Raw genomic sequence first — 15,498 nt, 5'->3', positions numbered from 1 at the left:
ATGGGGAGCAGAGGGAGAGAATTGCGCTACTTTCACTTGCTCAACGCCCGGACTCTGCAACTTACTGAATTCTCTGAAGACTGCCCTTACCGCCAGTACACCAACCTTGCAATTAGCAACAGACCTGTGTTCCTCTTGGCCACTTCCTGCAGCCCAATAATAAGCCATATTGTAGTAATCTATCAATGTTATGCTAACTGTTGCTATTATATTTTCATTACAAAATTTCTTCATCTTTCTAGGTTTTCAACCATCAGGCTGGTTAGCAACAGTTCGCCATGCATTTCTGCCTTCGGCTTTCATCTTGAGAGCGGTGTAGGTTGTACAGCTGGTATACTCCTTTTTCACTTCTGATATCTCTTCAGTCATACTTTTAATGATACCATCATGTCTCTGCAGATAGCCACCCTATGTTCTCTTCGGTGTCCGTTTACCTCCAGGAGATAAGGCTTCTCTTTCTCCAATCTGTGGAGCACTTCTTCGTTTGGTATATTGTCTCCCAGAAAATCTTGAGCATTCTGCGGAGGCTGTTATTCCGTCTGATGTTATTTTACTCCCTAGGTAGGCAAAGGATTCGGCGGTCTCCAATCGCTCATTGTTAAGTGAGCACTGGACAACGATGTTTTGTCTGCTCACCACTAAGATTTTTCTTTTACCTTTATTAATTTTCATATTACAGAAAGAGCTGAGGGTGGTTTCCATCTGGCCAGCTTCGCTTCTAATTGTTCTGCATCTTCACTTAATACAGCGATATTACAGCAAATCTCGGCATGTCTGTTTTCTTACCTTGAATTTTAAATCATCCTACAGCTCCAAGTTTCTCCTTAGCTTCGTCTATTGCCCTCTGACTGTGTCCCTTGAACAAGACACGAGTGGGCAGCCTTGTCGTACATCCTGCTTAATAGCATTTTCTCCTTGATGTTCTCCACACCTTATCACAGCCATCTCTTCCTTTACAGTCAGTTCATTACCGTTCTGCCGTTATACTTTATGCAGATCCATCGCAGTATCTTAAAAAGCTGTCGCCAGTCTACCCTGTCAAGTGTTTTTTTCTAAGTCTATGAAGAGAATATATTTGTCTTGACACTTCTTCAGTATTTTTTCAAGGATTAATCGTAGGATTGCTTCTCGTGTTCCTACACCTCTTCTAAAGCCATATCCAGTCGTCTGTGATCGTTGCATCTAACCTGTCTTCCATCCGTCTTAGAAAGAGAGAGGTAAAGATCTTCGAGGCGTGTGTTACCAAATTGAGGGTTCTATATTGTCCACATCTACTTGCAGTAGCTTTCTTTGATACTGGCACTGTGATACAGTTTTCAAACTCTGCTGGGAGTTCCCACGTTTCGCATATACAAGTGTTGGAACCACGAAGTGGTTCCTTCGTCTTCGGAATAAAATCAAAGTCACAAGGACTTAAGTCCGGGGACTATGGTGGATGGTACAGTACTTCTCAGTCCCATCGACGGAACAGAGCAGCCACAGCTTGCCCGCGCACTGTCGTTCAAATTGATGGGTGGGTTGCGCAGAAAGTATCGCCGCTTCTTTCGCAAAGCTGGTCGCAGGTGATGCTCCAAAAACGATCAGTAATACTGTGCATTGACGGTCTGCCGTGGAGGAACGTAATGCGTTAGGATAACACCATCACAGTCGTACTGGAGAATCACCATAGCTTTCACCATACTGGGGCTCGCGGCGACCCATAATGACGCCATTCGTTGGATTGGCGTTTCCGTTTTGGCTTCGTGGCATTCGTTTCAGAACTGTTCCAGAGATTCGTCAGGCAGTAGACCGCTCCATTCGCACCATCAACAGAACAGGTTCTGCTAACGGTATACTTCGCCTTCCACATCACTGACAACGGGTTCTACACAACGCTGGCGACTACTTTGAAGGACAGTAACAGGTGCAAACATGTAACTTTTTTGTATCGGTTGTGAATAAATAGTTGCCACTATTTAAGTTCCAAGTCTCGTAATTTGTATGCTGTTCACCAGGAGCCTAGATGAATTCTGCTGGTACAGCATCAACTCCAGTGGCTTTCTCAGCTGGAATTTGCCTGACTTGCAAGCTCGAACTCATCGCGCAGAATACAGTCTTTCTCGTCTTCCGGATCGATTTCCTCAGCGTTCTCCAGTTCCAGATCTTGATCATTTCTTGCACACTGTCTTTCAAGGTATTGTTTACACCTTTCTATTATATATTTCTGCTCATGTAATACAATTCCGTCTTCATTTTGGACTCCACTGTATTATGTTTGTCTGCTTCCAAAGAACTGATTAATTGATTTATAGGCTGATTAGAGCTTCCCTATTTTGATCATTTCACTCACCTCTTTGCATTGGTCCTCCAAGAATTGTTGTTTAGCCTTTTTTGACTCTTGGTTAATTTCATTCCTCAGTGTTCTATATGACATTTTTCCTTCCTCAGTGTTGTCTTCCTTCAGCTTACGTCGCAAATTTTTTTTGTTATTACGCTTTCTGTAATCTATTCTTTTTTGTGCTTTGCATTGTCTCTGAACTACTTCGTTTGATGCTCGTAAGATTTTGCTTTTCAACAAGGACTCCCATCTTTCTTCAACATTCCAGGTTTTTTTCTTTACTGTAGCCGTGTTTGCTCGTTGTATGTCGACCAACATCATTCTTTAGTCTGTTCAGATCCCTTCTCAAAAGATCTTTTCTTCAGTCTATAGAATTTCAGATCACATTCTCGTATCACTACGTTATGGTTAATATTAATATCTGGGCCTGGGTAGCTTCTGTAGTCTCTTCTTTGATTCCGGAACCTCGGTCGATCTGAAATATCTCCCTCTCTCCAAGGGATTATATCTCTTATCTGATTCTGAAACCCTGGTCGATCTGATATCTCTTCCTTCCTCCAGGGGCTTTCCAAATATACCTTCTCCGTGGATGTTGTTGAAACCACGTGTTGCATATTACTATTTGATGTCCTATACAGAATTCTGCTAATCTGTCCTTCCATTTTCTGAGCCCAAAAGGTCGCACTACAGTGTCATCTCTTCCTTCTCCGACTGATGTATACCATTTTCCCATAATGGTAAGGTTGTCTTGTCCTTTGACCATGGTTACAGCACCTTTTATCTCGCTGTGCGCTCTTTCCATTTCTTCTTCATCATTCGCTTGCGTCGAAAGATGCGCTTCGATTATCACTGTCTTGTTCGATTTAGTGTACAATTGTGCAAGTAGTATTCTTCCGCCTATTTGTTGGTAATCATCTACTCTACGTCCGAGCTCCTTGCAAAGAACCACCCTTACCCCTCCTCCCGTTCGCTCCTCTGTGCAGCTCGTGTTTATAACTCTGTAGTTAGCACTTCAAAAGTCGTTATCATTTGACCATCTCATCTCGCTCGCTCCTGGTATGTCAGTCCTCAGTCCAGTCATTTCCAGCTTGAGGTTCTCTAACTTGCGGCACCTCGGAAGTGTTCAGACATTCCAGGTTGCTATTCGTTTTCCTTTATTCTTTATAACTTTTATTTTATTGGAAGCGCAGACTTCTGCAGTCGCCTCCCATAGTTCCAAATGGGGACTATTGCGGAATCTTTTACAGAAGTAAGTTTCATGTTAATCTCTCAAATGAAACGAAACCGCTATTTTTGGGACGTGCTTGTGGTTCTTTAATATGGTGGTTTCCCCTTGCTTTCAACATTCTATCCCGTTGACTCGTCTTTAGGAGGGTTTTTTCCTCTTAAGGGCTAGAGGGTGCCCTAGATCTCTATCGGCTCATCCGATCAGCAAAGTCGTCATTGGTATTTGGTAGGGTGGAATTCCTTACCCCGAGAATAATTCGGTTCCTGTGCTCGTCAGCCGTTTGGCACAAAAGTTGCCCCCTATTTACCAAGGGGAGGTGAGCATCAGGATTTTCCTGTCATTCAGCCTAGGACCAAGATGGCATTTCTTCTCTCCAGTAGTTTAGAGCGGCAAAATTTATATAAAGTATTATCATCTTAAACACCTTAACAGTCACAAAGATGACGAAAAAGTGTTAAAAAAGTAAAGTGTATAATAATAGGTTTCAGTTGTGAGTACTTCTAGTCAGAAGACATTTTTAAACTAACAATAACATTCAATCTTTCTACGAAACTCTCTTCAAAAAGTACCATCTGGCCTTTCACCATTTTGCCGTTGCACGATTTTGTTTTGGATGAATACTTGTCTTCCTTCGGTTTTCTTGTCGGCTTTTGGTACGGAACCAAGATGACAGTTCTTTAACCGGCTGTAGTGTTTGTTCTTTTCTCAGTTACTCACAAAAATCTGAATGTTAGGATAGCCGATTCCAATAGATCTAAAGCGAGAATGAAAACTTATGCACTTTCCTTCTCAATATAATTTCCCATGAGATAGCGAACTGTGCGACTGATAGATCTTCTTTTATAATTGTCATTAGATCACAAAACGCATCTTTTACTTCTTCATGTGTCAAGTAGGTTAGAGAGAAGCGGTAGTGAAGCCGATTTCATTTTCACATAGGTTTCCTTCCTTTTTGTAGCATTTGTTACCGATTGCTTGTTTATGTCTTGTACTGAAGATGGATCATAAGTGTAATTTCTCATGCCCCTAGGCAAAACATGACCACTTCTTATTGTAATAGTTTTAGCGTTGCGGTTTTTCCTATTACAACGTCTCCCACACCTTCACCTGTACATTTCATTTTCCTATTATCTGTGAATGTTAAGTTAACCCGTAGTACATGGAGGGTTCAGTTCAAGCGAGATACGTTTTTGTGATGTTATAGTGGTGTTTTGTACCATGTTTCAGGCCCACGCACGCAGGTTACCTTAAACATGAATCAGGCTGTTGATTTCAACAGTCTGTGACCAAGTGTTGCCCATTTTTCCATATCTTCGTGATGAGTGTGCTGTGGACACTTCCAGCATGCAAGATGAATATTTTCCTGCTTTGAAGAACACTCAGGCACCATATCGCATATCGACTGATCTGCTGTACCATCCTATATGCATCTCATAGGAAATGTCTGTGACTATTTGGAATAGCGGCTGAAACATAGCAACTAGCATTCTCACAATTAGTTAACCTTACACTCGACGGGATGTAATCCTCAATGAGTGACTTCATCACAAAATGGCGTACTCGAAGAAACTTGGGGATACTCTTCTTCACCATATTGAGCCCGTTTTCAAGGCTAGAGGTGGTGTTACACAGTATTGGACTGATGTCTTGTTGGGATGAGTAATTTTTTGACTGGCGTGCTTATTCATCAATGCTATTGTTTTCATTACATTTCACGTAGATAATGGGAAATTCGGAATTGAAAGAGGAGCCGTGTTAGAAGATCACCGTTAGCAGTTAAGTCCCATAAGATTTCACACACATTTGAACATTTTTGAGATTTTATTCCCGATCATACTATGAATGGAAAATGAAGGCTGCAAGTTAGAGCACTTGATTACGTGTTACAAACTTTTTATTCATTATTTCCTTTCTTCCATGAACATTATCTGCACATTATATGCAAATTTCCAATGTACCACGACCTTCAGTAAATTCTTTGACACGGAAACTTTAATCAGTGAAAAACGTGGCACGATGACTTCAGAAACAGTAACAATAATAATTCGAAAAACACTATCGACAGACAATTATTATTTTATACTTCTGGATACTACTTAACCAGCTGTTGCCAGAATATCGATACTTCACATTTCGACAGGCACACACACGAAATAATTTGAAAAGTGCCAAAAAATATTAAACAACTGCGACGTGTGAGGGTATCTCATCTTTACAAATAGAAGAGCTTACTCTGTTAAGTTAGAAAAGAGAGCTGAAAGTCAATTACAATAAAATTAGAATAATATTTCAGTTCTTTTCGTTGTTTTTTAATTTTACCAATTTAGTATATCACAAATTTTATGATAAAATTATATACAGGCAAGTAATAAAACTTAAATGCTAGGTGCTAGAATTTTAATTCGAAAATTGCTTGAAGTACTATTTTTGCGTGTTATTTTTCTCAAAATGTCCCCTGACAGCGCTCACACCAAGGATTCAGCATACGATTTTACATCGCTCACACCACGAGTTCGGTGTACTGTTCTACAGATGCTAAATACAACCCAGAGTGTTGTTCAGCGAGCGCTGTTGGAAATTACTGTGAGAGACAGGAAAATACAGTAGGGGCTCCATGCTGTAAAGTATTCATGAGGGTACGTTAAGTATAATTCCCAAAAGATGCAAATTTTTACTCTTAAATACTACACAGAGGGTGCCTGAAAATAACAATTCGCACGAAAAAGATTTGTCAAGATTAACAAGCACAGTGTACTTGAGTAAATAATGTCAGCGCCCACTATCCCTAGCATAACTGGAGACAACTTGCTTACCTCTCGTCTTGTAAAGATGTAGCAAGTGTCTTGTTGAGTGCGACGAAAAAGTGTTTCCGCCCGGAATCGAACTGGGGACCTTCTGCGTGTTAGGCAGACGTGATAACCGCTACACCACGGAAATTGCTACGCTCTGTGCTCCACATCTGACACAACTTGTAGGACGATCGCAACTTTGGCGTAAAAATCACTTTGCGGAAACGCACAATGCAGGTATTTCGCATTCGTATGCAACAATCTACAGCACCCTTGCCTGTCTGAATGCCATCACGAATAAGAGCCCAAGAAGTCGTCGGAAATGCTGGCGGCCGAGTCCTCAGTAGCATCAGCTACTCTTGCTTTCCGTACGAGGTACCGTCAGTTCGCGCAGTCGCTATTGCAAATGACGTCACCAAAAGCAATCACTTCGTTAGCGGCAACGAGCCTGGGCTCAGCGGTTTCTTCTCCGACTTCTGCAGACTCTGAGTTGGATGCAGTAAACAGTGCATAACGAAGTGGCAAATGGGCAAGAATTCAGCGCTATTAAAATAGATATTACGAAGTATTGGGATACCACTGGATTTTATTTCTGTTTACAGTAGCAAAAAGGCAAGAAAAAGATTCTGAGAGGCAGTCTGTCATTATTCCGGGTGATTATCACTTCTAGAGCACCGCAAAAGACACAGTAAAATTGTCCACTCGATCTTAGAATTCACATGAGATTAACAAGAGCTGGCACAAGTACGTCATCCGAGGCAACTCTAACATATTATTCCGTCTTGACATGAGATCACATTTTACACACTGATTCACGGATTGCTTCCTCCGAAGACGTTCGTAGATTAGTAGTGAGTTGTCTTAACAGTTTGGCGCCAACCCTATAAGGGCACGCATGTGACCGGTCAACGCTTTCTATCAACAAGCACTGACAGTAACTAAAATTTGTTATTATCGCTTTCTGATGAACTGAGTGATACTGAAATTATTATTAGTAAGTTCTCAAAGCAAGTAACGTCTTCAGCATGGTTGGAGCTGTGTCTTAATATTTAACCAGTAAATACAAATAATAAAAAGATTCGCTTCTTGGCGTCCTGCGTGGTAGGTGAATCTCTCTCTCTCTCTCTCTCTCTCTCTCTCTTGCTTCCCCTCCCTCCCCCTCCTCCTCCCCCCTTCACTCTTCTCCAGTAAGATATGCACTTACTCGCCCAGCCGTTCTCATGCTGCGTCCAACTCGTGCGTCGTTCGATGAATCTGCTTTGTGATCCTACCTACTCGCTAGCTTTCCGTAACAAAATCTTTCTATTCTGTGCATTAAAACAAAGCACAAAAATGTAACAAATGTTGGTAGGATGTGGCGTAAACGCCACAAGGATACAAAATGAAATGGAAAATGCAGTTGTGGGTACATTTAAAATGAAATGCAGAAGGGTGGAATATAAAGCCAGGGTAGTTGTTTCTTGCTGGATTCCAAGAGATATGAAAAGTCCGCGACTAAGACCTAATGGTGCGCTGCTGATTATAAAGGGAAAGGGATACCAGTGTGTTGTAATCAATGTTTGAGAAATAATAGACGTAAAATATTTAGGAGCACATTCGTGATTAAGTGTACTTTCCATCAAGACAGCGTAATTTTTTAAAATTATGAAACAGTTATTTATTCTGTAGTGCTTCTGCGACTAAAGTTAACTTTCCTTTGCGTCAAATTCCAGCCACAAAATGGTTCAAATGGCTTTGAGCACTATGGGACTCAACTGCTGAGGTCATTAGTCCCCTAGAACTTAGAACTAGTTAAACCTAACTAACCTAAGGACATCACAAACATCCATGCCCGAGGCAGGATTCGAACCTGCGACCGTAGCGGTCTTGCGGTTCCAGACTGCAGCGCCTTTAACCGCACGGCCACTTCGGCCGGCATTCCAGCCACAAACACCCATGCTTTGTCAGCAGCATCTTGTAGCAAATTTCCGGCTAAGACCTTGAATTTTTAAAGCGAGTTATGAATTAAAGATAATAACGTGAATTTCCGCGTCTCTGGTTCTCCCTTCTAGGAAATGGGCTTGCTTAGGGAAACCGTTATCATTTATTAAGTTGACGCAGGCCTGTAAATGGTTTTACGTGCAGACGTTAAAAAAAAGCGTTGAGCGGATTTATAAAGAAAGTTTCAAGGCAGATGTTTTTAATGTACGTCGCCTAGCAGCTTGTTAGGGTGCGTTGTTCATAAATAAAACAAGAGGACGCTTTCGCTACAGTGGAACGCTCCTTTTGGGTATGCAAACCCGCAACGCACTCCTTGTCCCTGCTCCGTTACACACACAGCGGCTCCGGAATACGACAGTGATGTGGTTAATATATTCCGACATATCTCGCGAGTGTTAACTATTTCATTACGTTTTGTGTAATGGCGCTGAATTACGTCTGAAGTGTCGTAACATATGGCAAAACGTAGTTGTGTCTCTCATTTCTCATATTTTTCGACTGAGAAATTGTAGCAAAAAATAACGCTGGATATAATATCAGTAGTTATATTCACACGAAAAAAATTTAAGCACAATCATGTTTCGGATATTATGAATGGAAGTAATTATTGAGCGTCATGCGCGGCAGTTTGTTGAAACTGATGCTGCATGAAACAGCGATGAGTGCTTAATATGTAATTTCTACCTTTTTATGGCTGGTAGTAGACCGCTGTCTAAGATGTGTTAATAAATTTATTCCACTATCGGTTTAGGTCTACAACTATTTTCAAATGGTTCTGTAATGTAATGACATGCACAAATTCTAAAAGTATACAGCTTATATACTAAGAATTGTATTAAACTACACATGAAACGCCGTAGCGCAGATCACAATTAAAAAAGAATATTTGACTGTGTTAGTAGTCGTGACTTATAGAATAATTTTGTAAAATAGAAAAGCAAAATTAATTTTGCAGTAAACTTAAGACGGAAAAGCCAGTAATATTTCATATATCACTGCTAGGGAAGATGGTCACGGAAACAAACATATTATGGAAATACAAAACATTAGGAAGCGAAAATAAGACGTGACAGGTGAACCGTTAGACTTTTAGGTTCCATGAAACATATACAAATAGTGTTGAAATTATAATAATTTGTCATGGTGTTTCAGAACTACTTAAAAATGGCTGCAGTACTGCAGACATTCGCCTGGCGAAACTATTGTTTTTTCTCATGCAGTGTAACTGCGGGGCGAACGAAAGTGAAAAAAATAATTCATATTCACGGCGGGAGATTCCAATTACTGCGCATGGCACAGGTACGGAAAAATATCAGCGAAATTTTGTTATACTGGAATGTGCTTCGCAGATACATGGTCCACAATATACTTGATCTGCGGAGCGTGTTTCCTTACAAGCCCTGTTGTCGCGTTTTCTCTAAATGAGAAAACTAGTTTATACTGTCGCCGTAAAATTCTTTATCGTGGTTGGTTTATCGCCTACGGAAATTCGTCCACAGTTGGTAAATGTTTGAGTTCGCTCCATCATTGTTAACAACTCAAATGGGCAGCTGAATTCGGTGTTACTGTGCGTCTCTTAAAGGTGTCTTATGTGAGGAGCGCTCCAAAAGGACAACCACTATTGAGAACGAAGGAATATTAGGGTTTCACTTGCCATCTACGACAGTGTCATTGGAGATAGATCACAAGCTCGGATTTTCAAAGAAACCATTCAGTCGGCAAGGCATTTAGGGTAAATCACGGAAAACCGAAATACGGATTCCTGGACGGGGATGTGTCACGTTGTGTTCTCGAATGCGATCCAGTATCTTACCCCTGCGCAGCTTCTTTCGGTGACAGTTGAAACCATAGGCAAAAATGACAATACGGTGTTGGACGGCTGATGATAGAAGATGTGTGAAATACCTATTACTACAGGCGTATGAGAGAAAAAGAGTACGATAGATTTTTCATGATATGATAACCATAAAATGTTCAGTAGACGGTAAGTGCCTAATTTTTTAATCACCTATAAAAAATTTATCAAGATTGTAACGAAAATATGCAACTGATTTTTTCGTAGAATTGCTACTGTGGATGTGCCGTGTGTCCACCACTTCACGCCGAAACTGCGGTGGGAGGAATCTGGCGGCACTGGTAGTAGGCATGTAACGTGTACAACTGTGGTCGGTATTTGTTGCATGTCTGTCTTGGCTACGATGATGAGTTCACTATGCTGTTCATAGTAGCTTACCCTCATCGTATTTTCTTAATCAATTTTACACCTATTCCTGCAATTCCCCTATTTGATTTTGTATTTATAGCTCAGTACTCACCTGACCAGGAATCCTGTTCTTCCTGCCACCGAATTTCACTAATTCCCGTTATAGTTTCAACTTACCCATCTTTTTTCTCTAATCTTCTAAACTATCAACCCGATTAAGGAATCTAACATTTCTTTAGAATGCCAGTTTTGTTTTTCCAGATGACTACATCCCCCTGAGTAATCCCCGCACGGATGTAGGAATGGGATACTATTTTACCTTTGGAATATTTTACCCAGGAGGATATCATCATTAAACCGTACAATACTGTAGACCTGCGTGGCCTCGGGAAAAAAATTTGCTTTTAACCGTTTGTAGTACTAGCACATTGGCTAATATTACAAAGCCAGATCAGTCTATCATCGAGGCTGTTTCCCCTACAATTACTGAAAAGGCTGTTGCCCCTCTTCAGGAACCATAACTTAGTGTGGTCTTTCCACAGAAACCACTCCATTGTTATTGCACCGCTGTACTGTACGACTTCCTGTATCGTTGAGGGACGCAAGCCATCCAGCTGCCGTGAGATCCTTGGTTGATTGGAGCCTTTTTTGTTATGCTAATAGTGAGTATCTTCAGTCAGAAAACGTAATAATGACATAATTATAAACCTAGCGATGTGTTTCTCGTATTGAAGCCAAACTGGTAAGAGTTTAGCCAGTGGAGCACTATGGGTTACATTTAACTGAAATTATCTCATGTTAGCGATCTCTGACAGAGTTCTGGACTTGATTAGATGAAAATATCACATATTATTATGATTTCGTTCAGATAATATTAGTTACCGGCACGGAAATTCATTTACAAAATAGTTTAATGCATGCCGAAAATTCAAAAAATGGCTCTGAGCACTATGGGACTTAACATCAGAGGTCATCTTAGAACTACTTAAACCTGACTAACCTAAGGACATAACACACATCCATGCCCGAGGCAGGATTCCAACCTGCGACCGTAGCGGTCGCGCTGTTCCAGACTGAAGCGCCTAGAACCGCTCGGCCACATCGGCCGGCCCCGAAAATTCAGTAAGTTTGTTAGGAAATTCTATTACTTAAAATGTCAGTATGTCGTCTTCAGTTGTTGCTGTAGATAAAAATAAACTTCAGACATAGTGTAGCTCTTCCAGAACACACAGATTCATTTTGTTTATTTCATCTGACTACAGTTAGGGCCATCAGGCCCCCTGTTATGGCTAGCCAAGCATGCACATATTTTGCTTTAAATTCATTGCAATAAGCATGTTGTTGGTTGGTTGGTTTTGGGGAAGGAGACCAGACAGCGTGGTCATCGGTCTCATCGGATTACGGAAGGATGGGGAAGGAAGTCGGCCGTGCCCTTTCAGAGGAACCATCCCGGCATTTGCCTGGAGTGATTTAGGGAAATCACGGAAAACCTAAATCAGGATGGCCGGACGCGGGATTGAACCGTCGTCCTCCCGAATGCGAGTCCAGTGTCTTACCACTGCGCCACCTCGCTCGGTAAGCATGTTGTAAGTTACACTAATATATAACGTTATAAAACAAATTAACATTTACTAATTACTTCACGTCATAAAGGGAAAAGAACAGATTTTACATTCGTTCGTAAGCGCAACGATGGATATAAGTTATAAGATGGCAGATTTAAACTGTGAGGGCTAACGGCAATGGAAATGGGAAAAGGGGTGGGAGAGAGAGACGATAAAACACATTTCATGGAGATAGGGGAAAAAAATATGATGTGTGTGACTGAGAGATGAAGAGAGCAAGGAGGGAAAATGGGAGGAGATGGAAGCATTTACTTTACTGTATGTGACAGAGGGAAAATTGACCGCACACGCCAATATTTCACTAAACTTTTTGAGGCAGACGAACTGAAGTGCATAAACTGCTTTTTAAAAGCTAGAGGCATTTAAGCCTGAGCAGAGTGCAGGGTAGCTGGTTGCAGATGTGGACAGCAGCAACGGATTGGTTTGCAAATGTTTATGGCTGGTCACAGCTAGGTTACTAAATAAGTGACACCTTGTGTTTCGATTATGATGAGATGACAGGTGCTTAATCTCTAATGCAACGTAGGATACATGTGTGCCAAGGAGCCGGTGGAGTAAGCATAGCGTACCTTATCTGGCGACGATGAACCTAACCGCGCGTACGAATCACTGACATCGTCATGTGGACAGTCGTTGCAGGCGTAACGTAGACAAGCAGTCACTGTTAGTTCTAACCACCTAGTGCTCTCATTACGCGAGCCGGTTGGATTACGTCGCAGTATTGAGCTTCTGGAGAAGGAGTTCTTGTGCAAGTTTAGGTTTTAAATCTTGTGACTTGTGACTTTAAATCTTGCGGCTTCTAATCAAGCTATGGGCCTATGGGGTATCGTCTTAGTTGTGCGACTGGATTCGTGATTTCCTGTCAGGAAGGTCGCAGTTCGTAGTAATAGACGGCAAATCATCGAGTAAAACTGAAGTGATATCAAGTGTTCCCCAGGGAAGCGTCCTGGGACCTCTGCTGTTCCTGATCTATATAAATCACCTGGGTGACAATCTGAGCGGTTCTCTTAGGTTGTTCGCAAATGATGCTGTAATTTACCTTTTAGTAAGGTCATCCGAAGACCAGTATCAGTTGCAAAGCGATTTAGAAAAGATGGCTGTATGGTGTGGCATGTGGCAGTTGACGCCAAATAACGAAAAGTGTGGGGTGATCCACATGAGTTCCAAAAGAAATCCGTTGGAATTCGATTACTCGATAAATAGTACAATTCTCAAGGCTGTCAATTCAACTAAGTACCTGGGTGTTAAAATTACGAACAACTTCAGTTGGAAAGACCACATAGATAATATTGTGGGGCAGGCGAGCCAAAGGTTGCGTTTCATTGGCAGTACACTTAGAAGATGCAACAAGTCCACTAAAGAGACAGCTTACACTACACTCGTTCGTCCTCTGTTAGAATATTGCTGCGCGGTGTGGGATCCTTACCAGGTGGGATTGACGGAGGACATCGAAAGGGTGCAAGAAAGGGCAGCTCGTTTTGTATTATCACGTAATAGGGGAGAGAGTGTGGCAGATATGATACGCGAGTTGGGATGGAAGTCATTAAAGCAAAGACGTTTTCCGTCGCGGCGAGATCTATTTACGAAATTTCAGTCACCAACTTTCTCTTCCGAATGCGAAAATATTTTGTTGAGCCCAACCTACATAGCTAGGAATGATCATCAAAATAAAATAAGAGAAATCAGAGCTCGAACAGAAATGTTTAGGTGTTCGTTTTTCCCGCACGTTGATCGGGAGTGGAATGGTAGAGAGATAGTATGATTGTGGTTCGAAGAACCCTCTGCCAAGCACTTAAATGTGAATTGCAGAGTAATCATGTAGATGTAGAGATAAGTTCCGAAAGGTAAATTCCCTATTTGAACATTGTATAGTTTGCCTGTCTGAGCGAGTTGAATAAAATGTGAAATTACACTTGTGTTGCACGCGGGACTTGGCAACTCCGCTCGGCACTTCCACGAGCTTCTTCCAAAACGTCAGTCGTAAAGTAACTTTAATAGACTGTAGCGATGTTGCCAGACGAGATTCTCACTTACTCCAGTACCCGACAATCGCTATGTTCCGTCTGGAACATGGTAACTTTTTGTCTCGTCGTGTGTAGTGAAAGGAGACGTGCGACATCTCATTTTTGTTAATGTTATGTCTTTGAAGTGAGGTCTCTGAAGTCGCATTTGACTGTATTTACGTCGGTAAACGACTGAGGTGCATACTCGGGTAGCGAGGAATGTCTACCTTCCTCGAGTCGCGTGTTAGGACGCTGTCACTGTTCACGAAAAGGCACGCTGTTTAACGAGCCATACGAGAAACCGTTGCTTTATTCGAGAGTTGACACGTTCGCAAAGAGCACCGCCGCGCGGATGCTGGAGTACCTCGGAGGAAAGTCAGCGGCGGGCAGGGGCTGCGGAGCGGCGCTAGGTTCAACAGCCTCGGCGCCACGTGGCATCGCATGGTGTGGAGAGTTGGCCGCCGGCGCTATAGGCCAGGGGTCAGCAGGCCGCCCCGCCCCGGTGACCCACTTCGGAAACCTCCCCACGAATGCGGCCGACAGTTTCGAGAGGAGTTCGCGATTTCTGCGAGTGCTGGAATACCACGAGAGAGACGCGTCTTGTGGCGCGACTTCCATTCTCCTCCACCGAGCCCTCTACTAGAGAGCCTCTGTACGGGCTGTCATGTTCCCACCGGGTCTGCTTTTTTATAGAACTGACAAAAGATTTCCGTTGTTTCCATTACCTTTTATGGAGTGGATCTCATATTTGGGTACTCTTTTGCACCTAACCGGGCGTTCTGCATTATGTTCAAAGTGACACCCACGTTTAACACGTTGACTGCCAGCAGCCCGCCGGCTGACACAGTCTACATCTACATCTACATGATTACTCTGCAATTCACATTTAAGTGCTTGGCAGAGGGTTCTTCGAACCACAATCATACTATGTCTCTACCATTCCACTCCCGAACAGCGCGCGGGAATAACGAACACCTAAATCTTTCTCTTCGAGCTCTGATCTCTCTTATTTTATTTTGATGATCATTCCTACCTATGTAGGTTGGGCTCAACAAAATATTTTCGCATTCGGAAGAGAAAGTTGGTGACTGAAATTTCGTAAATAGATCTCGCCGCGACGGAAAACGTCTTTGCTTTAATGACTTCCATCCCAACTCGCGTATCTGCCACACTCTCTCCCCTATTACGTGATAATGCAAAACGAGCTGCCCTTTCTTGCACCCTTTCGATGTCCTCCGTCAATCCCACCTGGTAAGGATCCCACACCGCGCAGCAATATTCTAACAGAGGACGAACGAGTGTAGTGTAAGCTGTCTCTTTAGTGGACTTGTTGCATCTTCTAAGTGTACTGCC

At 42.3% G+C, this 15,498-nt stretch overlaps 1 protein-coding gene and 1 non-coding gene across 2 annotated transcripts in view; one reads left to right on the top strand and one right to left on the bottom strand.

Moving 5' to 3' along the window:
* The window catches only part of LOC126260459 (multiple PDZ domain protein), a 1,565,360-nt gene that overhangs the window by 894,797 nt on the left and 655,065 nt on the right, over window positions 1-15,498 (top strand). The gene's annotated exons all lie outside the window — the stretch shown is intronic.
* On the bottom strand, window positions 6,410-6,482 carry Trnav-aac (transfer RNA valine (anticodon AAC)). Its single transcript has one exon. It is a non-coding gene; the product is annotated as a tRNA-Val (tRNA).

Source organism: Schistocerca nitens, chromosome 5 (genome assembly GCF_023898315.1).
Source record: "Schistocerca nitens isolate TAMUIC-IGC-003100 chromosome 5, iqSchNite1.1, whole genome shotgun sequence".
NCBI lineage: Eukaryota > Metazoa > Arthropoda > Insecta > Orthoptera > Acrididae > Schistocerca > Schistocerca nitens.
The sequence above is the reverse complement of the archived record's forward strand: the minus strand, read 5'-3'. Positions and strand labels throughout refer to the sequence as shown.